The sequence below is a fragment of the Aphelocoma coerulescens genome, chromosome 5 (assembly GCF_041296385.1).
Source record: "Aphelocoma coerulescens isolate FSJ_1873_10779 chromosome 5, UR_Acoe_1.0, whole genome shotgun sequence".
In the NCBI taxonomy this organism is placed as follows: Eukaryota; Metazoa; Chordata; class Aves; order Passeriformes; family Corvidae; genus Aphelocoma; species Aphelocoma coerulescens.
Window position 1 is genome coordinate 10,300,581 of NC_091019.1, and position 27,130 is coordinate 10,327,710.

A 27,130-nucleotide genomic window follows, 5' to 3' on the forward strand; every position below is an offset into this window, starting at 1 on the left:
GCTGCTCTCCGGACCCTCCTCTCCCAGTTTACACCTGTGTCTGGTATTACTCCATCCCAGATGCAGAATCCAGCATTTGGACTTGTTAAATACCATCACACTGATATTTGTCCAGTTTTCCAGTCTATCTGGATCCCTCTGCAAGGTGTCTCATCTTTCAAGAGAGACAACAGCACGTCCCAGTTTGGCATCAGCAGCAAACTTGCTAGTGGTGCATTCAAATCCTGCCTTTGGGTCACTGACAACGACATGGAACTGAAGTGGCCTTAGAACTGGACCCTCAGGAACACCACTGGTGACTGCTCAGCAGCCTGATGTAGCCTCACTCATTTTCTCAACATATGTAGATAAATATTTGTGAAGCCAAAGATACATATGTCTATACTTGCGGAGCATTTTATTTCACTGTGTTAGTGAAATACTCAGTAAATACATCAGAAAGTAATAAATTTCCCTAGAATAATAATCCCAACCTGATTTTCAACCTCAGAATTGCCTCTGCTTCTGAAGGTTTACAAAAATAATATTACAGAGTTTTGAAAGTCTAACATATTGGAATGCAAAGCCTTTCTAGTAAGGTTCTTGAAACCAGTCCAAGTTTTACATTTTTATATGTTAAAGAAAAGGTGAAAATCAGCTCATGAATCAAACTACATAAAGTGAATAAGTTGTCCCTGACTAGTTTCTTCTGGTCACTTCTTCACTAAAACCAGTCTTTATATATCAAAAGAGAGACAAGGTTTTTAATCCCAGATATGAAAGTTGGGAACAAGACATGCTAAGAAGAAGAGGCAAAGTAGGCATTTCTGACAGTAAGGCAAAACTGAAATTTCCCTGTCAGTCTGACAAGCTCTACAACAGTAGATAAGTTTTAAATTATTTTATCTATATCAGCTGAACAAAAAATCAGATAGTTATAAAACTTAATTTCCACGGGCAGATCTGCTTAATTTGTTTGATGTAAACAAAAATTTACCTAACTTTGATACAGGAATGGACAAACATGCTCCAAGAAACCAAAAGGCACTGCACACATACAGTGATCCTCATGTTTAAAATACCGTTTATATTCCTACTTTCTCTGAGATCTAAATAACCTATGTAACATAATTTTTTCTTGAGCCTTGGGTGCAAAAAATTCATGTAAAAATCCTTTAAAATCCCTTGAAAATTTCAAAGAGCAAATTCCAAATAGGATTTAGTTTATGCTGGTTTATTGTTCTTAATTTCAGCTTTCCAGATCTCTTCATTCTCTGTGAATTTTGACATTATGTGGTTGTATAAATAGTTTCTTTTTAACATGACAGTTGAACAGAGGTTGCTTAAATAAATGCAGTTTTATCAAGTCTTCAGATAGAAGCTGTTCTTGCCCTGTAGTTTCAGGGTGTTTACAAAAACACATTTCCAAAGTAGTGTCCTACATCAGGCAAGAAATAATTCTTCACATGCCAATATGCAGACAGTTGCTTAAGGATATATCAGCCAGCCAGGATCATGCATGTCTGACTTGCATAACACTTGCTTTAAATGTAAATAAATCAAAACTAGGTCCAGTACACAATCTTATTCAGCTGGGACACATCTAGGGAATGTCTGGCAGAGGTAGGGGTTATTTTTCCCCCTAAGTGTCAGTGAGTGACAGATCTCAATGACACCCCACGCTATTTTTCTACAGGGAGTACCAAGAAGTAGAAAGACACAGACTTCCTACAAATCTTGACATGTCTAACAGTCCCAGGGTATCACATCAGCCCCTTTAGGTTATTTCAATTTGATCTACATATCCATGAAAATAAAAATCAATGTGCCCAATGGTCTAGTAAAACATTCATCCTATCCCGTGCAGTCATTTCTTTTCTGGAAAGTCCAGGCATAAAAGGCACAGTGACCCTTGGAGCTATGCCACAGGGAACACATCCATCCTAGCCAATGATGTCATGCTCAACAAGGTAATAGGTATCATTTATTAACCCATCTTCCCCCTTGACTCTTCTGGGATGGCCTAGGCCTGCTTATAGCAAATGTTGTCAATATTTGCAGGTGTTTTTAGAGGAGCCACATAGAAAGACAGTAAGTGGATTTTTTCAGGCTCTTGAAGGATATGACATCAATACTTAAATGAATATATATATATATATATTTAATAATCTCATCACATCATAGAGGCTTCAATTTACCAACAGAAATAGTCAGAGCATTTCAATGTGTGAGACAAAAATATTGATTGATACAAGGAGAAAAGTCTTCAGTATTGAATATTAGATCCTCCCTATTATTCAATATATAGGGCCCAGCTTTCAAAGTTCTCTGAATGCAGCAAGCATTTTCTTCTATTATAACAGTGAAGTTTGGCAAGATTTACAGATTTTAATGAGGGAGTGAGGCATAGAAAACACTACATAAAAGAGAGCCAGCAGTGCTGAACATAGGCAAAATATTTATACACCTGACATATTGCAGGTATACACAAACACACTCTACTCCTTGTTGGAGGCAGCTAATAGAGCCCTCCAAAATACAACTTGCTCTCCACAGGGCCAGAGAAAACTTGTAGCTATCCAGAATATACTATGCAAATAAAAACAAGATAAACACAGTTCTTTTGGTGGGGAACCAATAGAAGAATAGATAGGCATGGGTCCAAATCTGAGAAAAAATTGTATACTCCCACTGACTTCAAATCCTTATAAGCTCAGAAGAGGGCAGGTCTGGATTAAAGTCTGGAAACTAAATGCTGTACACTGCATATAACCCCTGTTTTATTTTCATATTTTGAAGTGTCAAAGCTTTTAAAAATGCAAATCTTTATCAACATTTAAAATACTTAATACCTTAGCTATTGAGTGCAATTGTAATTTAGTGACCAGTTATAAAGTTGGATTTTCATTCCAAACAGTTTAAATACCAACTTTCAGCTATAAAATTATATAGATTATTGTAGTATGGATTATTTACTATATCAGAACAAGTGAAACCAAACTATACTGCAGATACACCAACATTATCCAAAATACATGCATTACCCTGTATAAAAGAAGGGCTAGTGCAGATGTAGAGCACCTTTCCTTCACACTTTTAAGTTTGTATTCATTTACAGATGTGCCGCCACCACCACATTTTTCAGCTGTAATTGGCTGACCAACAGCGAGGCAGCTCTGTACTGCAGCTCAATTCAGAATCCTTCCAGCCTTCCAATGAATGGAGAAAAAGAAGGAGAAGGGGGAAAAAAAGGTTTGAATAAGTTAAAAGAACCAGAAAATTCAACAATGTGTCACAAATAGAGAGGTCATTATGCCTGGATAACCCAGGATATTAACAGTTGCAGAAAGTGAAACACTATCCACAACTTAGCAGTCAATGAGCCCTGCTCAGAACCAGTGATCTGCTGTACAACAAGGGTGGCATTTTACAGTTCAGTGAAAAATGGAACAGACCCTTGATATCTTCATTTGTCCTTTTTCTGTGCATATTTCACAGTGCAACGATTTAGGGTCCATAACGTGTCACTTGTTATAACTACAGAGTTTACTTGAAATATGTATGCACAGAAAAAAAAAGTTCAGTGAACTGCAATGATTGCAACAAATCTATAGTCATTGAGCCAATATAAAGTTTTACTCCAAGTCTGAAACAATGTTAGTTAAATGTGCCAAAAGTCCAGTTTGAATTATTTTTGCTTTCAATGTGCACATTTACTACAGAGGTACATCACTTAAACCTTTGCTACAGGTCAACAGCTCAAAAATATTTTTTAATTAAACCCCATTTTAAGATAGGAATGGCTACAGCAATAATGTAATTAAAGTGTTTTGTCTTCAACATTTTACTACACTGAGTATAAAGTGAGAAAAATTAGGAATGGAGGGAATTATTTTTATAAAAGACACTGCCAGTGACAAGTGTCAACATTGCATATTTCAGTCCTTCTTAGAAAATGCCACTAACAGCTATTCTAGATTGGGAATACTGGTGGGTATTTCTATATATATTTCTAAGAACATTTTCTGCTTGTACATTTTTTCTGCACAACCATGAATAAACATTCTGAACCACTGATTAAGAGGTAACATTAGGAAAATGTCAGTCTGCAAAGATAGTTTACAATTTCTAAGAAAAATTCACTGTATGAATACACCTGGAAATGTTTCAGATAACATCTTGTGACAGAACAGCAAGGGACAAAAACAATTATAATTGAAGTGTACTGTGTAGTGCAGAATGCCAGCAAAACATTATTTTGTTCAATTAAGCATGAAAATAAATGTTTCAGCAGCATATACAAGAACTGGACTATATGATTTTACAGGTTCTGATAAAGATGTGTATCTAAACTTCCACAAGTATTCCACTGTCTTCTGCTACCTGAGGCCAGAAATGGAAACATCTTAATTTTGTCCTGAATTGCTGGTTTGACCACAAAAGGAAATACCAAAAATCACAAAAATACCAGTTTCATGAGTTTTCCATACAAAAACATTTTAGGTGGATTCCAAGGAGCCTTCAGACTGTCTTGTGCTGATGTAACTCAACTTCTGAGGGTCCTATGTTCAATTTCATCTTCCTGGTACATGCTTTGTATATGGGTTGGTTTTCATAACTCCATAAATAAAAGTTTTCATGTGAGAAAAAAGACAGGTGAATCTCAGTTAAGCAGAATATTAAGACGAAAAAGGAGTCCTTGAATTAATAGGGGGAAAGCTTTTAAACACAAATGTTAGTATTTTCATTACTCAAAGACTACTGATCATATCATACTCAAGTCTGTTATGGATAACATATTTGGAGAATGAAATGAGACATTGTATCTTGGAACCATAAAAAGACCTGTATTACCAGATGAACTCTTTCAAAGACAAATTTATAAAATAAATCATCTACTAAAATGAGTTCAAGTCATTTTGCCAATAGCACTAGACACTCCAGTAAATTGTTGCCTTTTTCTTTTTTTAAGTAAAAAATAAAAGAAAAAGAAAAAAGATTGTGCTTTTCAAAAATCTATCAATATCTAGATTTAATAGGATTATTAGAAACTAATCCAGTTTACTTTATGTGTTTCAAGAGTACTATGACTCTCCCTCTTAAATTGCAGGAAGAATGTAACTAAAAATATATTTAGAAAGCACATACACTGAGGTTTCAGGAATGGACTTTAGATGGTCAGTTATGTGAGGTCAACAAGGAGAATGTTTTCATTTAGGTGTATCGGTACAAAAGTTCTCCTAATAGCAGAAATAAACAATTTGGAGTTTAACTAAATTCTGCAAATCCCTTAGACACATAACTTGCTGTGTGCACAAGTCACTCACACCCCCCCCCCAGAACAAGCTATTTGTCCTGTAATTCTTGGCAGGTATCAAAACTCCAACTAATAGTTAGTGTAACGCTATCCCAGGCTAAAACAGCTAATTGGGTAAATACTCCTTGTGCTGAGTGAATGATGTGCTACTTACAGTATCAGCACCTCCCTTCAGATGGATCCCCGCAGCAGGAGGAGCTCACATCGAGCAGGGAAGGTGGCGATATGTTAATGCACTTGATGAGTGGGGAAAGGTTCTGTTGTTGCCAGACCTTTGACTTGAACTTGATAGGGCTGATTTGGCATTCGGCAACTGGTTACATTCATCAGGAGGTGAAGCTGCACAACAAAGATAATGTGGTGGAAGCAATTAGTATTCACAACATCAATAATAGGTCTTCAGCATTTGACCGTGGGCTAAGCAAAGCTTTAATCATATCTGGTATGTAACATGCTTTTTAAAAACAAAATCACAAAACTATTTTGATTTTATGCTGAAATATCACCTGGTTTTCATGTAGAATTTCTTGTTTAAATGTACTCTAGGTTTTTGTTTAATATTCACAAATATATATTCCAAGGCTTTTACAAGCTTTCAATGAGGTTAAATACATTTGTTTCAACTGAAGTGCATGATAAAGTGGCATAAGCCAGGTTTCTCCTCTTCTTCAAGAGTTCATTTGAAGTTCTTCACATTTGCAATTTATGGCATTTGATTCTGCTATATTGTTCAGTGAGGGGAAGTCAAGAAGACGACAGCAGTGGTAATTTCTGTCCTATTTCCATCTCTCCAACAGGGTCCCTGCCAAGAAATAAAATTATCACTCCATGCTAGCTGGTAACTTGGTATCCAGGATCCTGTCTTGACCCTTCTCCCTAGAATTTGAATCTCAACTCTCATTCGAATTCACTCCCTCTGTTGTCTGTCAAGAGAACAGTCAGCAATTCCCCTCGTTTCATCAGCAATTCTCCCTGTTTGGTCAGTAATTCTCTACATTTGTTCAGAAATACTCCCTGTTTGGTCCATGTGGGCAGTTCAAGGTATGGCAAAGGCCCTGCTTTACCCCGTTCATGTGTTGGCAGAGTAGAAAGCCCACAGGGAAAAGGAGGATTTCATCAGCTCCATTGCTTCAGAAAATGTTTCATCAAGAAAATGCTTCTGTAAGTCTGTGAAGAGAAATGGGAGAAAAAAAAAAAATATTAAGTCACAGAATCATTCATGGTGCAAAGGACTTTAGGAGTTTATCTACTCCAAAGTCCTTTTCAGAGCTGGGGCAGCACTGACTTCAAGCCTGGTTCCTCAGTGGTGGGTTCTTTCAGATCCTGAGAACCTCCAAGGACTGAGATTCCATAACCCTTTTGGTGCTGTGTTTCAATGTTTAATCCTTAATGGGAACACTTTCTATCCTACATCACTAAACCTCCTCTTTCAAATTATGACCCTTGCCTTTCATTCCCCCAGCATGGACCTCTGAAGAGCCTGTGGATTCCTCTCACTATTAACCTCCTATAGGTATTGCAAGGCTGCTATTAGGTGTTCCAAAGCCATCCAATGAAACGTGACAGGAACACGGGGCTGAATGACAGAGGGAAAAAAACTTAGAAATTAAAGCTAGTAATTGAATCTTGACTTTGAACAAAAAAGTTATTTGGAATAGAATCCTAGAGTCAAGTGAATGCTGTGCTAACTTTAGTCTTCTCTAGAAACACTCACTGACCTAGGAAATTTACCAGAACATCTGAATAGTTTTAAAGAGGTATTTTAAGTGAATAATGTTTAAAATAAGACAGGGGTGGTTGCAATTTCAAACAGGTTTGTAGTTTAGGAATTGTCTGATATTCAGTTGTTTTGTTTCTATTCTTTATGGTATTTACAGGGCATTCATAAGGACAGTGAATTGCCTGAAATTCTATTTTCTGCCATGTCTTTTTCAAGAAAGATTAGTTAGAAGTTTTCAGTTCTATCTTTACTTTCCTTATGACTGCTTTCTGTCATCAACTTACACTTCCATGACCACAAGGCTTAGACATGACAGTTCCTTCCAAGCATAGTAAAGGTTTCTCTGTCACTGGACCAGAGTACAGGGAAGGAAGGAAGGAAGGAAGGAAGGAAGGAAGGAAGGAAGGAAGGAAGGAAGGAAGGAAGGAAGGAAGGAAGGAAGGAAGGAAGGAAGGAAGGAAGGAAGGAAGGAAGGAAGGAAGGAAGGAAGGAAGGAAGGAAGGAAGGAAGGAAGGAAGGAAGGGCTTATTTACACTAGAAGCATTTTAAGATCATTTTTCCCCATGATGACTTTTAAAATCATCACATTGGCAAAATTATAGGAACTAGAGCTTACCTCATCGCAATTAAACTAAGGAGTATCATTTTATGATATCTTCTTTCTGTCTTAGCCTATTTTTCCTGCCTATTATAAACTCCCATGTTATAATATTGAATTTTCTTTGAAATTCAAATCAATCCAGCCTTTTTAACTTTGAAGAATCCACCCTGGTTGTTTTGAGAGAAATATGCAAAATCCAGCAAGAGTTCAATACAGTGGAAGTAGAGTGAGCTCTCGTTGTTGCTCTTCCATGGGCATTTCAAAAATTACTATTAACTTTGTTTTGGGGGGGCCTAAAATTTTGCAGTTAATTTTACAGCTTGTTCAAGACCAGCATCCCATCAATTACAGGGGAATTAGATGAGATAGAACAGTCAACATTGCAAACAAAGCTGAAAAAGTTTGTGAAGTTTGCAAACAGAAAGAAAAATTACACAGATTGTTTTATTGTGCCATGCAAAACTGTTGTATCACACATCACAAACAGGGTGCCATTATGAGACTTCTGGGTTTCCCTTAAGTATTAGCAAGATAATCAAATTCTCTTAAATTAATTTTTAAAACTTAGAAAAGAGAATAAGGCTTCTAATAAAAGCCTACAGGGAAAAAAATAATCACAGAATAAAAAGGATTTGTTCACTATTTCACTAAGCAAAACCTTGTAATATTACAAAATATCGGGGGGGAAAGGCTTCATAAAGAATGCCAGTGCAGTCAAATCAAAACTGGAGGCAGTAAAAGTTTTTTCATCTTATTTTTTTATATTAACAAAAACTCATTCTAATAAAAATAGTTCGACAAAGTATTCATAGTAAAGGACTAAAGCACTACTTAATGTGTGTAACTCATAAATGGGTCTGAATTATTTTCCTCTATTATGCTTTCTTCTACTCAAAATACCTTGACTATTGAATGGTTATACATAAAATACAACAGCATGATGGAAAATCAGACTGGAATTATGCAAAACACTGAAAATTTCCCAGTATGAATTAAAGAAATTAGTAATCTTTAGGGAGAAATTTAAATTGTTCCACATTCTGCAAAAGATCAAGAACACGGAAGTGTACACAACAATGCTTCTAAATCTTAGCAGAGATAGACTGCTGAACTCTACAAAACCCAAACCCCCAAAATAACTCTCCCTCCAGGCCTCTAAAAAAACCCCAAAACAGCTGATAAATTCCGAGAGATTATATCAGCTGATGATTTTCTGTCCCAACTTGCTGGTTTGGAGATGATCTCTCTCAGTGATAAAAGGACAACAGGCTGTAATTGTCAAGGTTAGCTACAATCCCAGGCTTATACACAAGGATTATACATCCTGAATTCTCCTCTGCTGGATAGGTTTTATTTGGCAATAAAAGATTAAAAGTAACAGCCAGGGGTTCAGCTCTAATACCTAAATCTGAAGACGTTTTTAAAGTACACACATCCAGAACATGCATCTGAGCCGTTTCCCCTGTGTAATCCTCTTAGTGTTTTCTGTACCTCACTGAACTTTAAGCTTCTGAGAATAAAAATGTACTGTATCTGGCACCTTTATCCTAAATTTAGCTTCAAAGGGCCCCTCTTGAAGATACCACATCACAATTTATGATATAGTGTTCATTCCAAATGCAAAATTGTTGGATCCATTCATCCTGTTTTCTAATATCAAAGCCGGAATATACAAGCACAATTTCTGTGTTTAAGTTTGTATTAGCTATTCCTTTCATGTTATAATATATTTGAACTTGGAATATTCAGATGTTCCAGATCATAAAATGGCTCTGAGAGACATTAGATCACTGTGAGCTGACAGAATATAAAACCACTGCACCAATAAACAGTGTTAAATTTGACTATTTTGAAAAAATTGCTAAGCAAATTACCATTCAGTTTCCAAGATGAGGTTGGGTAAAACTCAAGTCTTCAAGTCATGGACGTACTAATCACTTCATCTCCTGCATGCACCCTCCTTGTGCCCCACCTAGAAACAGAACCAGGAGTCCCAGTGCTGCCCACCAAAGTTGTACAGTAATGGAATCAGACTGGGAATTTCTCCTAAACAGATTGTGTTGCTGTGGCCATAGTGACAAACTGCTGGGTAGAGACCCTCTAACCAAAGTCATGGACATTCTTCCAAGACAAGTCAGCTGGCTTCTCCACTGTGGTCAGGAACAGCCATGGAAGTAAGGGTCACTTCAGATCACTTGAGATATCAACCTCTGAGCCAACCCAGCTCTCCAGCTGATGATGAGAAATAAACATCAATGGAGTGTGTTGCAGGAAACCTGTCCAGAAATTTACTTTAGGATGAAATTGATAGCCCTTTACAAATGTGTACTCACCTCAATTAAACACAGAAGTAGTCCAGATAACCCACAGTAGATAACTACTTTATGCCATTATTGTTACCAATTCTAGTTCAGTACCGGTTCTTAGGGATAAATGGCCTCTTTATTTGACATGAGTTTAATTTGTACCTAAGAATCATTGTGACTACTTGTTACACACACAAGTATGAGGTTAAATAATCATATAAAAACCAAATCCGCTTGTGCAAACTTCAACTATTCTTTAAAAAGCCAGCCAGTGAGCAACAGCAACGAAAGACTTAAAGATAAATTTAGGTTATTACTGTTGTAGATAATTGTCTTTCTTGGCTAGTACTTAAGACTCAATATGTACATTTAACAGTATTTAATATAGACCCTAATTCTGCAAACGCACATACACTTATGGCTGCTTGTTCTGACCACAGCAGCATTGTCCTGGAATCAAGTGAAGCTGATAGAATACCCAGTGCTGCCTGCTCAGAACTTGGAAGTGCAAGCACCACAGGATCGAGGTTGTACCAGAGACAAAAGTGCACATAAGACATCATAAGGCATTAATAAACTCATGTAGCCTCAGGTTTATCCTATTGGCATTTTTTACTTAAAATACATTTTAGCAAATTTCAAAACAAGTGTCATTTTTTTTCTCAATTTCCAGTAAGCACTGAGTTGAAATAACCTACTAAACTGTTGTAAACAGGAATGGAGATCATATTCCTATTTATTGTAGGACACATCCTGTTATAAGAAGGCTGCAGTAAGATGACTTTTTCATCAGATTTTCATTTCTTTAACAGGTATAATAATTAGTGGCATTGTGCTACATTCTTACCAGTCAGCAATTATCTCCAATAGGGAAAATCATTCTCAACACTAGCTTTTCAATGTTTGAATTTTTTTCTTTTAAGTCTCTTTCCCCCACCCTGTTCCTCTAAGCCCAATTACTCTATTATATCAGAGAACTTTGACAAAGTAGTAATTAATGCACTTGTCACATCCAATCAGCAAATAAAAATTAGGACTCAGAAAAGTTGTATAAATAAACTGTAACATCACTGTTTCCAGCCGCAGTTGCTCTGCCAAAGGTCGTCCTCAGAACATGATTTAAGGGAGACCTGGATATAGAAATAACATCAAAGCTGACCTTTGAGTAAAATCAAACAGCTGCAAAGCCAGTAATGAGATTATCCACACAGAGCCCTACACATGGCAGTGAGTGCTCTGCAGAGGGAATTAAGAAAGGAAATACCAACACCTGTACTGTGTTTTTATATGGTGGACAGAAAACTCACAACCTGACACTTGTCTGGGATTAGTTCACTTGCTTCCAACTCAGACACCCTCCCAGCAGCCAGATTTTGTCTTTTTTAACCTATAGGTTATGGGGAGTAGTTCAATGTTATTGATATCTTTGTGCTAGATTTATACTGTCAGAAATAAAAACTGTTTGTAAAGAGACAGATTTGATCTGTATGGTGTTTACACTGATGATAAAGGTGAAGATTAGCTACTATTCATGATCTATAAACATTATAAATGTCTTTAGGAACTTATGACTATTTTAACATTATTTACCTGAATACAATGAAGAAATATCCACTGAAAACTGTTAGTGTTCAGTGACCTATTATACAGTTATATATCTGAAAATATTCAGTCTGTTAGAAAAGAAAAGGAGGAACAACGTGCTCTCTTTTAATTAAAGGATATTTTAAGAGAACTTGTCTTAAAATTCTTTGATTAGTTTCAGACACAAGTCAGAGGTATGAAAACTATAATTCAGATGAATTTTAAAAACTAATTTTCTACGTCTTTTCCTTCGACATTTTCCACTGTGTACATTTTATTGTATTTTGTGCATAAATTACTTCCACCATGCTGGTATTTATTTTCCTGTTGTGGATTTGGGTATTTCAGGCAGATAATCAGAAAGTAAATGCTTTGGGAGCTTCTTTGGGTTTTTGGGTGAGGAGGCTTTTTGTTTGTTTTTAAATCCTCTTTTTTTCCTTGTGATTATGTAGTATGTTTGTTTGATTTTTACTGCAGGGATATTGAGATAGGAGCCTAACTTAAAAACCAAACAAACCCAATTTTAATTAAAGTTTCACTGTGGTGAAATTAGCCAGTATTAGTTGTCAGTTTGACTTTATAGGAAGATTCAATGGACTGAAATATAATTTCATAACACACTAAAAGAAACCCAATAAAATGGGTAAAATATCAATTTATAAATTGTACAAAATAAAATAAGTTATTTGCTCAATACATTGCTTTCCTTCTGAGTAAACCAATCATAAACTGATGGGAGAAGAGGGGAGAGAGACAGAGTAAAACTGCTTTTGAAATTAGGATACTGTAACTACTCATTATAAATCATGTAATAGTCCACGTCTGATTTTCCATTGAATTATGAACTCATGTATTTTATTGGTTTAATGCAGGTCATTTGAGTATGGATAAAAGAAGAGCCAAAGCAATCATTTCCTGATGTACAAAAGAGTCAAATTAGCTTATATCAAGTACGGAAGTTAAATAAATTATGTGTTTCAGTTAGAATCTTCTCTGAACAGTGACTGGAAGATTTGCCACTGAGTAATTTTCAGCTTACTTTCCAGTTCTAATTGATTCCAAATTTACCCAGAGTATTACTGAATCTAGATGTAGGACAGGCATTACGGAAAAAAAACTCAATTAAGTTGATCACTGCTGTGGTCAAATATCCAGATCACAGCCAGGTTTTTAAAGGTCTAGAGATTCAGACAAGTACCAAGGAGTACTTTTTTCAAAAGTGTCTCATCACTTAACACATTTAATTTCACCAGGTGTAGGCATTTCACTGTAATACTAAAAATTAGCAAACAAAAAATCCCCACAAAAATAAAACAAACCCTCAAGTGCCTCACCCCTCAGAGTGACATTTTCATCTAAATGGAATACCCTACAAAATTATTTAATTGTTTCTCCTGTGCCCTGAACCTGCTTTCATCCAAGATTTTAAGAAATTAGCTTTGCTTTGATGTTTTTCTTCACTTTCATTCAGCTTCTGAGTAACAATGAAGATAACTAGTGTATGCTTCCATTTCATCTTAAGAAAGCAGTTTATATGTTTCAGCCAAAATATTAAATAATTTGATTAAATAGTTCTAAGGCTGGTAAAACACACATTTAAAAAGGTATTGGGGCTAAAAAAATTCTAACATTTAAAATTGAAAAAAAAAAAGCATGTTATTTCTGCATGGTAGAAGGGACATTTAAATCCACGTACAAAGTATTCTTCACACCTCAGAACTGATACCTTCACTGCAAGACATCACAGTCCTGGGTTTCCAAAGTTAATTTGTGATCCAATAAAACTGAGAGTTTGTAATTTTTCCTCTAGAGATATGAAGGGTATTTTAGTATCATGTGATATTAAACAAAAGTTTGTATATAACTAAAATTTTCTTTCACTATTCCATTGACATATCACTTTCTGAAAGTTGTGATGATTTATGGCTTTTTTTAGCTAAAAATTATTACTAAAGCCAAACCCAAATTTCTGACTGATTGTAATTAAACACAGATTTTGCAAATCAGATTAGGGAATCCTAATAAAAAATAATCCTAAAATGTTAAAGCGAACAACACGGAATTTATGAGTCTTCAAATTAGTTTTAGGCATGAGCCTAGAAGTTTCTTGTCAATATGCAAGATCAAGACACGTAGCACAGCAATGAGTTAACAGTGCCTATAGATTTGTCCTTAGGAAATCAATAAATCTATGCAAATAAAAGATATATTGAAGGAAATAAACACATGTCAGCCATGATAAGGATGTAACACAGCTTGGATATATCCCGAGGAGGGAAAGGAAAAAGCTTTGGTAGGCCAATCTTTATAAAGCTTTACCAATTTAGCTTGCTTTCTACTCTTATTGGTGCTTAAGAGGTTAAGACTTTATTTGTGAAAACAGAGAGAGAGAGTGGGGAATCGTGTTGTCTGGAGCTTCCTAAGTCTTGCTTAAGATCCTTTTCAATTACCATCCATTTCTCCTTTAAAAAGGGACAAAAAAATAGAGGAGTGGAAGCAGGTCAGGGCAGCCTGTGACAATGACAGTGTGATGGGCTCGGGCCCCCCGTGGCGTTTCCATCTGCTATCATTAAGGTGACTATTCAGACATGAAAAAATCCCTCTCGCTGTGCTGACAGGCAGACATCAAGAACTATGACAAGGCATTAAGACAGAAAGTAGAGACAGAGATGTCATATCCCGCAAACAATCCTGCCTCAAACAAGACCTCTAAAATTTTATTGGAAATTAAAATCAAAATCAAAGGGCTTTTACCTGGGGGTTATCAAACTTCCCCTCGCATTAGTTTGCCATCGAGGATGCTGCTGACAGCCACAGACACACTTAGCTCCTACCTGTAGTCTCTACCAATAAGAAACACAATTTTAAATGGTTTTCTCTTTTCTCACTCTTCGATTAAAGCAGAGTTTTAATTTCTGCCCTTTTCCCTCCAGGAAGCTGAGCGGTAAGAGCAAGGCCTGGCGGTTTGAAGCTCTTTAAGCGCCGAATCCAACAGCGATAATAATAAAAAATAAACTGACAAGGCGAAGGTCCGTGATAGACCGGCGCTGCTTCCCGGCGGGACAAACGGCCCCCGGATTGCCGGGAATGCCGAGCAGGGAGCGGGCCGGGCACAGCGGGCGGGCCGTGAGGGGCGGGCGGGCCCGGCAGGGGGCGCGCCAGGACCGCTCCGCTCCGCTCCAAGCGGGAACCGCGCCAGGCCCTGCTCCACAGCTCCGCTCCACAGCTCCGCTCCACAGCCCTCACTCCACAGCCCCGCTTCACAGCCCCGCTCCACAGCTCCGCTCCACAGCCCCGCTTCACAGCCCCGCTCCACAGCCCTCACTCCACAGCTCCGCTCCACAGCCCCGCTTCACAGCTCCGCTCCACAGCTCCGCTCCACAGCCCTCACTCCACAGCCCCGCTCCACAGCCCCTCGCTCCACAGCCCTTCACACAGTCCCGCTCCACAGCCCCGCTTCACAGCCCCGCTCCACAGCCCCTCACAGAGCCCCGCTCCACAGCCCCGCCGCGCCCTCACTCAGGCCAGCCGCTGCCGGGGCCCGGCGCGGGGCAGGGGCTGTGTCACCGCACCGGCCATCGCAGACGGTGCTCCCCCGGCAGATCCCGCCCTGCCGGCGCTGCCACCGCCTCCTCCAGCGCAGCACCCATCCGCGCTGCGCCGTCCCAGCACGCCCTAAAGGGGACCCCAAAGCAGCGCTCGGCGACAGTCCCTCTGCCCTGCCCTTGTGGCACCCCAGCCAGCGCGGCGTCCAGCTCCGGGCTCCCGAACGTCCGGACACGGAGCTGCGGGAGCGAGCCCAGAGGAGGCCGCGAAGATGCTCAGAGGGCGGGAGCACCTCTGCTGTGGAGACAGGATGGAAGGGTTGGGGTTGTTCTGCCTGGAGAAGAGAGGGCCCCAGGGAGACCTTGTAGCACCTTCCAGTACTGAGAGGGACTTTTGACAAGGCTTTAAATTGAAAGAGGGTAGGTTTAGATTAGATATTAGGAAGAAATTCTTTACCATGAGGCCCTGGCACAGGTTGCCCAGAGAAGCTGTGGCTGCCCCATCCCTGGAAGCGTTCAAGGGCAGGCTGGATGCGGCTCTGAGCAGCCTGGGATAGTGGGAAGTGTCCCTGGCCCTGACAGGGGTTGGAACAAGATCAGTTTTAAGATCCCTTCTAACCCAAAACATTTTATGATTTTATGATTATCTTAAATCCTCTAGAATTATTCTTTGGCTCTTAAATCCTCTTCCTTTTGCCACTCTCTTCTGACTAAAAGGCAATTTTTATTGCAACTTCTACACACTCTTGAAGCATGGTTACTTATATTCTGTGTTTCTTCAGTCACGATGCTAGTGCAAGCTCTCATCTCCCCTTCTGCTCTACATACTCACATACTGAGTTCTCTCATGCTCCTCACATCTTCACCTTCATAAATGTTCTTTTGGACATGTGATGAATCAGGGTAGAAAATTGATGCTTTGGGGTTTTTTACTTCAGATAAGAGAGAATGGGGAAGTAATATGTGGATGAGGTGCTAAAGACAGGGGCTACTTAAACTTATTTATCATTAAACAAATATATGTGTGTAATCATGCCCATCTTATCTACTCACACCCCATTTTACCAGTTAATTAAATTTTCTCCTAATCACACTTAGCAGAGGCACATCGGAAACAAATGTGGGAAGGATTTTGAGGTTAAAAAACAGATAAAATTTATATTTATACATATATATATATATATATATATATATAAATGGATATATAAAATCTGTTCTCATTTGAGCTAAAGAATGGGGGGTATGTGTACACACATATATAGGCTTCTGTATTTTTAAATAATCCACCCATATGCTGATGGGAAATATTGGATACGAAATATTGGAGAAGAACAAGACACCAAACAATGTTTTCCACATTGTTATGCCAATTGTCTTGGTATTCCAATACCCATTAATTAATCAATATGAATCAGTTCAAATCTATATTTGAAGTATGTAATGATTGATCATGGAAGGATAAAGACAATGCCCTAATAGTTGAAGTTTCATTTATTGTTCACTTAATCTTACCTGTTTTGTCAGCCTGCAGCAATATGAAAAAATGCATTTTATTGTTTGAAATCTGAGGTTTTCTATAAACATGTTTCTAAGTTTAGTTGAATCAGTAATTTACATATCGTATATAGATATATGGAAAAGTAAAAAAACAGTATGGATAGTGCATTTTCCACCATCCAGTTAGAGAATGGAGGCATGACAATTTAAATTTCAGTAACCACAACAGCTACTTCAGCCACCAATTTCACATGAGTTCTGGCTTCATATAGAAGAAATGAGATTTTAAAACTCCTCCAGTCTACAGTAGTTGTTTAGGATTTTTCTGTAACCTATAGGTTGAGATAAACACCAGCCTGAGGCTATTCACACTGGTTTTATGATAAACAAGGCATTTTGCTTTATTCTCTCTCTCGATTGAGAATAAACAGCTTAGACAGCTTCCTAGTTTATATCAGGAACTCCATTGCTATTAGCAGGAACTAAAACCCAACCAGCCATCATGGTTTCTTAAACAAGGAGGATTGTAACATAAATTTCAATGCAAAAGTAATTTCCATGCATAATTATTTACTATATTCTGATTATAACGAAAACATTGGAATAATGGGATATATGACACATATTAAAAACAGGTGCCACAATCATAGCTGCCAGTGTGACTCATTATCAAAGGAATAAGAAGCTTTTTTCTTTGAAGTATCCTTCCTCCTTCCTCATCCTTCCTCACTTTACCATCAGCCACCCTTTATGTCCCCTCCTCTGGAAACTCACAACAGGCTCCAATACACCCTGTAATACACCTGGATACAGAGAAGGGCCTACAGAATTCTCAGCAACAAAGAGACAAAAGGAAAAGCATAAAAGTACCCCTTCAAGACTGACAGATTACTTCTTAGAGGTCCAAGGCTTAGGGGAAAAACAAGTAGTTTTATTTGTCATAAAATAAATTCAGGACAAAAGCAGGAAAGAAATCTACATCCAGCACAGGAAATCCCTGAGCCAAACAAAGAAACAACCTGCAACATTTGGAATGACAACCAAGCCAAAAGACTTGGACCATGGAAATCCTGAACATCATATTTAATCAGAAACAGAGACAGAGCTCTTAGCCAACCTCTCTGGAAGTCTGGAACCACTGAGTGGGAGGACACTGAACCTTTATCAGGCAGCATTTATGGGCAGAGAGCTCCAACCCTCACGTACTTTGACTGATCTGGAATTGACACCTGAGCTGAAGAGGACCTGGATGCCAAACAGGCCACTTAAACCTCCAGAGGCATATCCAATTCATTATTGCACTCTGAACACTAGGAGGGAAAATAGGAGGAGAGAAGGCAGAAATAAAAGGGGAGGAGAAGAAACTCCCCAGTGGGAGGAGGTATGGGATTGCCAAATGCCTCCTTGTCTCCTTGCTAGACAAAGCTGACTTTTTCCACAGTGAACGTAGGATTGAATACGGCATGCATTAAAATGTTACCAAAAGCAAAAAGAGTTGGATTAAACCGTGAGGGGAAATCAAGGGTGTGTTGATAAAAACAAACGCACCAGCAAGGAAACATACAGGGGAAGGTAGTACATGTTACATAAGGAATAGTAAAGAAGCTGACATGAACTTCAAGAAGCCATCAAGAAAAGATCAAAGTGTAAATAAGATCATACAGGTCCTGCTTTATTTTTATGACTTGTTTTATGTGTCTTTTATGTGTGGAAAAAATAAATAAATAATCTTTCTTTTGAACCTTAATAAACTCACAGATCTCAGGAACAAAAGGGCTGATAGGTAGCAATCCTTGTTGTTTCAACAAGAGAAGCAAGGCATCTGTCCCCAGAGACTCCTCCTGTAAAATGTGGGATCATTCACCTACAACAGCATGAGCTTCATTGACTCTTGAGTGGAGCACTGGTTCCCCATATAAAGGAATGTTTAATCTAGCAGATAAAAATAGAACAAATCAGGCGTAATTTGCAAAGCAAAGTAGCAAGTTTGGTTTTTATTAAATGAGTACGTACTAATATGATGGATTCTTTAATACACAAAAGCTGTAAAGTGACAGGTATCTTTCTAAGGGGAGGATTGTACTTCTAGTAGACATTGGGGTTTATATAGGAATCTCTGGGCAAAATTCTGAGCACAGCCACCATTCTTGGTTTTCTGATCTCTGAATTGAGCATCTGAGAATGATGAGAATCTGAGAATGTCCCTTAAAGCATCTAAAAGTATTCATATGAAGGATGTCTTTACTCATAAACACACCTTAACAATTTCACATCAGGGACATGCGGTGTAGTTGTCCTGCTCTCTGTCCAAAAAGAAAGAGCAATTTAGGGTTTTATAGTTTCCAAGCTGTTTGTCACTGCCCTCTAACTGAGATATGAGAAGCATTTGAAAGCTCTGGGTTTCTGTTCAGTGTGAAACAGGTTTGTGTAAGTGTGCAGACCTTCACGTCACCATCCCCAGCCCAAGCAAACCCACAAACTCTTGGCAATCAATAGTGGCAACAATCCAGCACACAATGTTGTGCGTCATGCAACATGACTTTGAGCAGATCTACTTAAGCCTGACACTAATGGCCTGCAAGAACAGAGTTCCACTCTTCACAGTATTGATAGGGCAGAATTGATATTAAGAGTAGCAAAGCTTAAAAATTTCTCCAGTGAAATTCTTAATAAAACACCATAGGGGAATTAGTGCAAAAAGGAAGAACAGCAGCAGAAACCAAGAAATGGTGAAACATTGACAAAAAGAAACAACCTTGGACTAAACTAATGGCATCTGGCAGATATGCATTTTCACAGTAAAATTCCTAGAAGCTTATTTACAAATAAAAAGGCATGATTCGTAAATGGACTTATTTCACCTCACACAGGTGGTTTATATTTCATAAAATCATAGACTCATGGAATGGTTTGGGTTGGAAGGAACCTTAAAGATCATCCAGTTCCAATCCCCCTGCTGTGGGCAGGGACACCTTCCACTAGAAGAGGTTGCTCAGAGCCCCATCCAACCTGGCCTTGAACGCTTCCAGGATGGGGCAGCCACAATTCTTTGGGTAGTCTGGTCCAGTGCCTCACCATCCTCACAGTAGAGAATTTCTTCCTCATATCTAACCTAAACTGACTCTCTTTCAGTTTGAAGCCATCCTCCCTTGTCCCATCACTACGTGCTCTCATAAAAAGTCCCTCTTCAGCTTTCTTGCAGGCTCCCTTCAGGTACTGGAAAGGCTGCTATTATCCCCAAAGCCTTCTCTTTTCCAGGCTGAACAATCCCAATTCTCTCAGCCATTGTAGAGTTGCCACTAGGCTGGTCATAAATAGGACACTAGTGGTAGAGCTCTCAATGGCTAATCTCAGTTTAGAGAAATAAAATTAAAATACGCAAGTCAGGCATGTAACGATTATTTACAAAACAATTTTGAAAATGCCGATCAACCACTCTACAAAAGCACTGTAACAATGTGACTCTGGACCTCTACTGGGTAAAGTTTTCCCATAAAGCAAAAAAAAGGGACAAGCAGAATGAAACAAACAGCCTCACTGGTGAAGGGATGAAGAGTCCAAGACATCAGAAACAGAGTATTTAAAAGTACAGCTACAAGTTCTTTCTGATATTACTGCATGTTTGTTGAATTCAGCAAGAAGCTGCTTTCAAATATCTTAAAGTGTATGTTTATTAGATAGTTTTAACCCTCCCAACAGACCTCATTTAGTGTATGCTGTTTGTTATAATTGACTTAGGAGGTCTCACGTGCCACTTTTCAGTTCACCTGGGCATTGCCTGTTAGAGCAAAAGTTTAATATTTTGACCTGATTAAAATAAATATTCCCATAGACACCCGATTCTGAAGAAGCACGAAACAGAACTACTGACAAAAATGACATTCATAACTAGTTTATACTCAAACATGGCTATAGCCCTGAATGCAATATAAAAATAAATTTTGGACAAATTTTGTGGTTTGCCAGAAATAATCATCACTGAAAAACACTCCCAGAAAGAAAAGCAAAATTTGTCACAAGCTTAAAGAGATTTTCCATAAAGAGCTCCAGGAATGGAGACAGATTCTATTAACTGCTTTCAAATGAGTTGGATTTTTAACATGTAACTAGAATGATCACTAGCTAGCTCTTATAGATGAGGGTGTTTCAGTGATGCCAGAGCAATTTGACCCAAGTTTTAATTCTTTAATGGGTGCATTAATTCTATTTTTTCAGAATTCATACTTGAGCATAGATCACATCGGTAGTAGATCCTACCAGGCTTCCCTAGAGCCAGCTTTTACTGATCTAACAATGACTAAGGAAAGACATCTACTTACAGAAAATACGGCAATTTACACAGAAGCTGCAGTCTGACCAGCTTTGTGCCTAAACTGACAAAATCTGACTGGCTCTGTAGTTTAAAGATGTCTCTGCATGAGAATTGGCTACAGAATAGGAAGTACTACCAGAGCTACCACATACAAGAAGAAAGTATTATGGTTATCATGGAAGTTTAAATAATTTGTCTCTTTTGTAAAAGCCATTGCCAGAAGAGGCACAAAAGGAGATAAAAACATTTTCAAAACTGAACACATTCATCTCTGGATACAAAATTCAGATTAATTAAGAAAGTGATATTATATGACCATCTGGTCAGACAAGGGATGGGATAAAGAGATTTTTTCTGTGTTGTGTTTTCACCACAAAATATGCTGGCTATGTCAGGAATGAACTAAGATAACATGGCAGGAGATAAATCAGCTGCTCTCTGACTCAGAGGCACATTGAGAGGAGCTAAGCCCGTTATGCTCCTTAACTACCTACAGAGGAGAAATGCCAGTGCAAGCTCGTACCAGGGCTTGGTTCCATTGTCACTGCTCCCCTGAGGATTCTCCCGCACATCAGTGTCATGACTGGATCTCAGATGTCCAAGCACAGCGAGTCCTGCAGCTCCACCTGGCACGTGTCCAGCTGCACAAGGGATATTGCTGTGGCCCTGATGTGGGATAGGCCCTGCATGTTGACCCCTGTGGGAATCCTGGGGGTCACCAGCCAAAGCTGTAAAAACTCAGTTTTTCTGAGTTAAAACCTAAAATCACTTAATTCTGAACAAGATAATACTTGAATTTAAAGTCATCACTTACTTAGTCTTTTCATAATAGCTCTGGATTGAGTCTCAGAATAATTTCCCAGTTCTTTTTTGTTAATAGAGAAGTACTTTCCCTGTGCCTTCATCACATACCTGCAAAAATATATGTGAGTTAAGGATGCAAATTCAACAATTAATTCTCAGCAATCCTTTGGCTGCACCTACATTTTAATTTAGATCTAGAGAAGCACCTTCAAGGCAAACATCTCAGCCATCCCTACTTTCCATACTCCATTTCACCCTACAGTCTTGGGGCTGGCTTCCTTTCCTCTGAGCAGCACGACACCTGATGTTCTCCAACCACAAATAAGACCTTCTGCCCACAGATCACATGTGAGCCAGCCAAACACAACCTCCCAAACTGCACTGAGTGCTGCAGGACCAGCAGCATTCACTCCTTCACCCTCTGGAGTCTCTGGGTAAGTCTTTGCTAGACAAAGATGCTATCTGAGAAACTCCTAGACTTTTTCTGATACTTTTTGGCTTAAAAGAAAGTAAGGATGGGTTTGAAAACTCCATAGATGTTGTTATTGAAAGCAAAAGTTTGCATTAAAATATTCTTGATATTTAGTTCACTTACAAAGTACTATACTACTTATAGAAAAAATAACAATAATAAAGAGGCTTCTTGTTTGTAGGATAGATATTCTAAACTATGTCAGTTACATAAACCTAACATTCCTTAAATCCAGCAGATATTTTGCAGATTTTAAATTCTGTACCTCATAGTTTAGGCTCAGAGAAACTACTTCCATTTCATATGAAGAAATTTCATAATGGTGTTTTAAGCAGAATGTGCAAGGCCAACGCAAATTAAATGCTGACACCGTTAGACATTCTACAGATAAGGATTATCACTGTGCACAGCTCTGCCTTTCATAACTGCAATGGTCACACTTTGCACCCTTTCTTATTATTTTTTTTTTTTAAACATACCAAAATAGGAAATACTTTGGGAGTGCTTCAAGCAAAGCACTTGAGTTAAATATGGCTTTATTATTGCTTCAACAATCCACATACTGAGAGCTCTATAACCTTCATCATTTAAGTTAATAAGAGGATTCTTTTAAGAGAGGAAAAACAAATATTCATTCTAACCAACTTAATTTTTCTTTCTACATCTCTATTTTCCCTTCAGATTACAGCATCCAGGAAGAAGAAAAATTAAATTAAATGAATCCATTTACTGCTAGACAGGTCTTAATGTATTCAGAAAAGACCCAGACTATTTTCTATATCAATGACCACATGGCACAAGAACAACAAAAATCTAAATTTTTTAAATGTACTTTTTGATTCAGAAGAAAATTTAAACACTTCATGCAATCTTTTAAATATCCTTAATCCAGAGCATAACTGTGTGTTTAAATCCATTCTTAGAGAACAAATTCATTTAAGGTAAAACTTGTTTAAGGACCAGATTGGGACAGTTTTCTGTAAAAGGTGAAAAGGTGTTGTTTTAAGTGCATATCACACTCAAATCTATACACACATTTGTATGTGCATGAAAACAGAAAAAGAGAACTCCATTTTTAAATGAAAGTCTAGATTCTTGCAGCTATATGCCCCAGGCTGAACTTTCAGTTGTAATTGATGAGGAGAATCAGGAGATTAGAGGGAAATGCTAATCAAAATTTACAGACAGTGCAATAATTTCATTAATGAAACAATGTCACTTCTTGATGAAAAATCACAGCCAAGCAGCGCAGGCCTTGCTACATGAAGAGCTAAGAAGTTTGGTACTAAACTATGCGACTGCTGGGTGTTTGGAATTCACCTAACCCTCTCTGTGTAACTATAACTATCCTTTTATGTCATACAAAAGAGGATACTTTGTATGGAAATCAGAGACAAACCACCTTATCCCCCAAACCAGGGTCTCTATTCCCTGCAGACATGACCTAATGTCTTGGCATTCCAGAGAAGCACTGGCACTTGAGAACACTCCAACCTGTGAGTGCAGGCTCAGGAGGATTACAGGGGCTGTGCTGCACAGCACTTATGACAGGAATGCTTTGTGAGCCGTGCTCTTCATTTATCTCTGTCTTTTCTGACCACACCAAACACTGCTCTACCTATGGAATGGTTTGGTCATGTATGATCGAATTAAGAGTCAGTGTGCACACACACAATGCTCGATTCAAGGACAATTTGGGATGAATAGCCAGATGTGTCTGTGTTGGGGAAGTGGTTAGACAAGTATTTACTGGGGACTGGAGGGAAGGGAGGGGAATGCACAGTGAAGTAAACTTTTTAACCTGCATTTATTTTGTAACATAACCATGAACCAGAGAACAATGGCATAAAGAAGAGCCATAAATCAGAGGTCAAACTTGCAGCAAAACCTAATAAATAAGCATCTCATTTAGCCACACAGCTCTATGTGCAACCACATTTCCTCATCCACCCACCCACCTTTCTTTTTATAATTAAACAGTTGACCCTGTGAGGTGTTAACTACCTGAATAATCCTTATATGGGAGTTTTCTTAATTTCTACAGAGGAAGTGGAAAAAATTCTCAAGAGAAAAACGTTTTGAAAAGACATTTGTTGAGACTGGTTGTTGCAACATACAAGTCTGGTAGAGGACATTTTTATAACTGGATATATTTTTAATAAATTTAGAAAAAAGCTATAACTGAAATACAGTGATGTATTGTATGAGCATGTACATGATATTTTAAACAAAAGCTATTAAAGCCCTATTCCTGCCCTACTAAAGTCAATAGCAGGGTTCTGTTGTGGTCCATAAGTAAGTCCAAAATGTGTAGTGCTAATGTTTGTGTAAAATACATTTGATTCAATCTGGGATTCTCGTTCATAATGTGAAATCTTTTTCAGCATATTACAATGTCCCCATCCTAAATACCTTAAGGGACTACACTCCTAAAACAAAACAAAATCATAAATGTTTCTTATGGTGGGTTTTTCTTATTGATCACTTCAAGCCTTCCCAAGATTAAATGAACACAGAAAAAAAAAAGCAAAGGAAAGTTTTCTGCCTGCTGAAGTTACCTACTGACAGGTAATTTCCTTGTGCAGTTTTGAGATTAGAAGTCTTCCCCTGACAAAAAAAGAAAAACTTCTGATAGAAAGCGTTAAAATTTTTGTAAGAATATTCACTCCACACTCAAACCAGGTGTAACACAGAGGTACTCTGAAGTCATCTCAAAATTAAAAAAAATAACTGTAGGCTTATTTTCTTACTGATTCACTCAGGAAAATGTAGAAGTTAACAACCTGTGTGTGTATTGATAGGTAAATATTTAACTTCTGCCAACAGTTCATTCTGAGTATCTATTAAGAATAAATTTGGATTATGGCTTGTGTATATTTGCAATATCCAAATATGAGAGTACAGGTCTGATTTTCCAGTCTGTGTTGCTATGTAGGTGCCACGTTCAATCACTTTACAATCACATGAAGAAATAAGGCAAACTAAATAAGAAAATATTTAACTTGCAACATCTGCACTCTCTATTCCTCAGATGTTCCCAGGCTCTTTTTGACAGGCACCGTCACAGATTTCCTTATTTTCTCTGGAAAGTTTCTTAAACCCAGAGTAAGAAAGAAAATTCCAAAACTGAACACCTGTGGTTGATTTTAACTCTGAGGAACACCTCACATAATATTTCACTCCCTCTTACAGCTTAGCTAGAGCATTATGATCAGAAATAAGGAGGTTATCTCCATTTTCTGAGTGTTCACTAGAGACTTCACCAGAAACAGCTGTCAAACAACACTGCCACATTCTGACCTGCATAAAACTTTTTGTTGTCTTCTCAAGTCAAGAAATGAAGTATTTTCTTCAAGAAAAGTCTGTAATTACTAAGGTTTGTGATATAGCAAAATACCATAATACAAAAAGGAAAGATTCTGCTTTTAGAACCAGGCTTTCCTGGAAGCGATAGATCATATGGCAAGTTGATTTCCTGAGTCATAACAAGGAATTGTGTAGGCTTCCTGTAGATGTATAAATAATGCCCAGTACTCAGTACAGTAATTTGCCATAGGAACCAATTAATATCTAAAACTTGGATATTCACCCACTTTCTCTCTATGGAAGATTGAAGGAAGCAAAATAAGACATAAGCTCTGCTGTTATGCAAGAGTTACAGAAACAAGATTTAGAGTTCTCACTGTAGCAATGAAACTGCTGAAAGAACAAAAGTCAGGCTAAGCTAAAAGTTAAGATAGCAAATTACAAAAATGCTGCCACACTGTTCATAAAGTAGACCTAAACCCAGAAAAATGCTCCTATTCTCTTCACTTGAGCTTGATAAACTCCATAGCAGGAAAACACTGCTTTAGGCACTGCAGAGCAAACTTTGTTTTGTAAAATTCACCCTGAATTATTTTAGTTCTCACACAGCTATCCACTGGTTAAAGGGGATAGACATACCCACATCTAAAGTGTTATTGATCAAAGAATTTCTTAGAATATCCATCTGTCAGAGGAAGGTTGATTATAGGACAGGTTAACAGGCTGTATTTTCCCAGATGTATTAATGTGTTTGAGCAGTACTGTGGAACTTCAACAGTTCTTTTATAGTCCTGGGAAAACCTGTGGAGTAGTACTGTTTAATTTCATAGAATTTAACTTTCAGAAAGGAGTTTAAGTATATATATATATATATATATATATCCTGCTCACTGACTTTTAAACTAATTAGTGAAATGAATTGATAAAATTTATGTATTTCAATGACTTCAACTTAAAAACTACTACAAACCCTCTCTAAGCCCTTCTCCCAAACGATGAGGAACCCAGCCTAATTTTGAACAAATTCACTTCAGAATTCATAGGGGTATATATGATGTTACCAAACAGAAGCGAAGATGTTTTTAACCAAGTTATGAGACTGTATCAATATTGAAACATACTCTGGATACAAATCCTGTGATGGATTTGTGATCGTAGGACACCCTGGTTTACATCTACAGCTACACAAGATCCCTGTCCCTGCTTTGCCTGTAAGAGTGGAGGATTTCAGGAGATGACCTCCACAGCTTTGGGCAGCTACATGTAATTCATCACTCAACCTCCTCCCCTGAGCAGTTAAATTGCAAGAGTTACTGGGAGGAGCTGAAGCTGTGACACAGGTGAGTGTCACACCTCCTTTGTAAGATTTCTCTCTTAAAAACCTACAGAACTACAGGGGGTTTACTGTTCCAGGTTGGGGAGGACACATAATTCATACGTGTAACTTCTTTATAGCAATGAATTCCCAATACAGATGCATGGTCATGTTTTTATGCCTCCAGAGAAAAAGAGGCAAAAAAATATGCAAAACCACAATTAAAACTGGCAAATGCAGGGAATAAACAGTTTTTCTCGCCCTTTAATTTTGCTTTTTATAGACAATCACATAAACCACCAGTAATTATACACTTTAAATGAACTTTAATAACTGGACAAACACATTCATTGCTTCCAGAATTTGTAATTT

At 38.0% G+C, this 27,130-nt stretch overlaps 1 long non-coding RNA gene across 1 annotated transcript; it reads right to left on the reverse strand.

Moving 5' to 3' along the window:
* Positions 1-5,741: 5,741 nt before the first annotated feature.
* On the reverse strand, positions 5,742-9,583 carry LOC138110722 (uncharacterized). Its single transcript, XR_011151027.1, has 3 exons — positions 9,492-9,583; positions 6,361-6,463; positions 5,742-6,098 (listed from the first exon to the last, which is right to left on the reverse strand). It is a non-coding gene; the product is annotated as an uncharacterized lncRNA (long non-coding RNA).
* Positions 9,584-27,130: the final 17,547 nt, after the last annotated feature.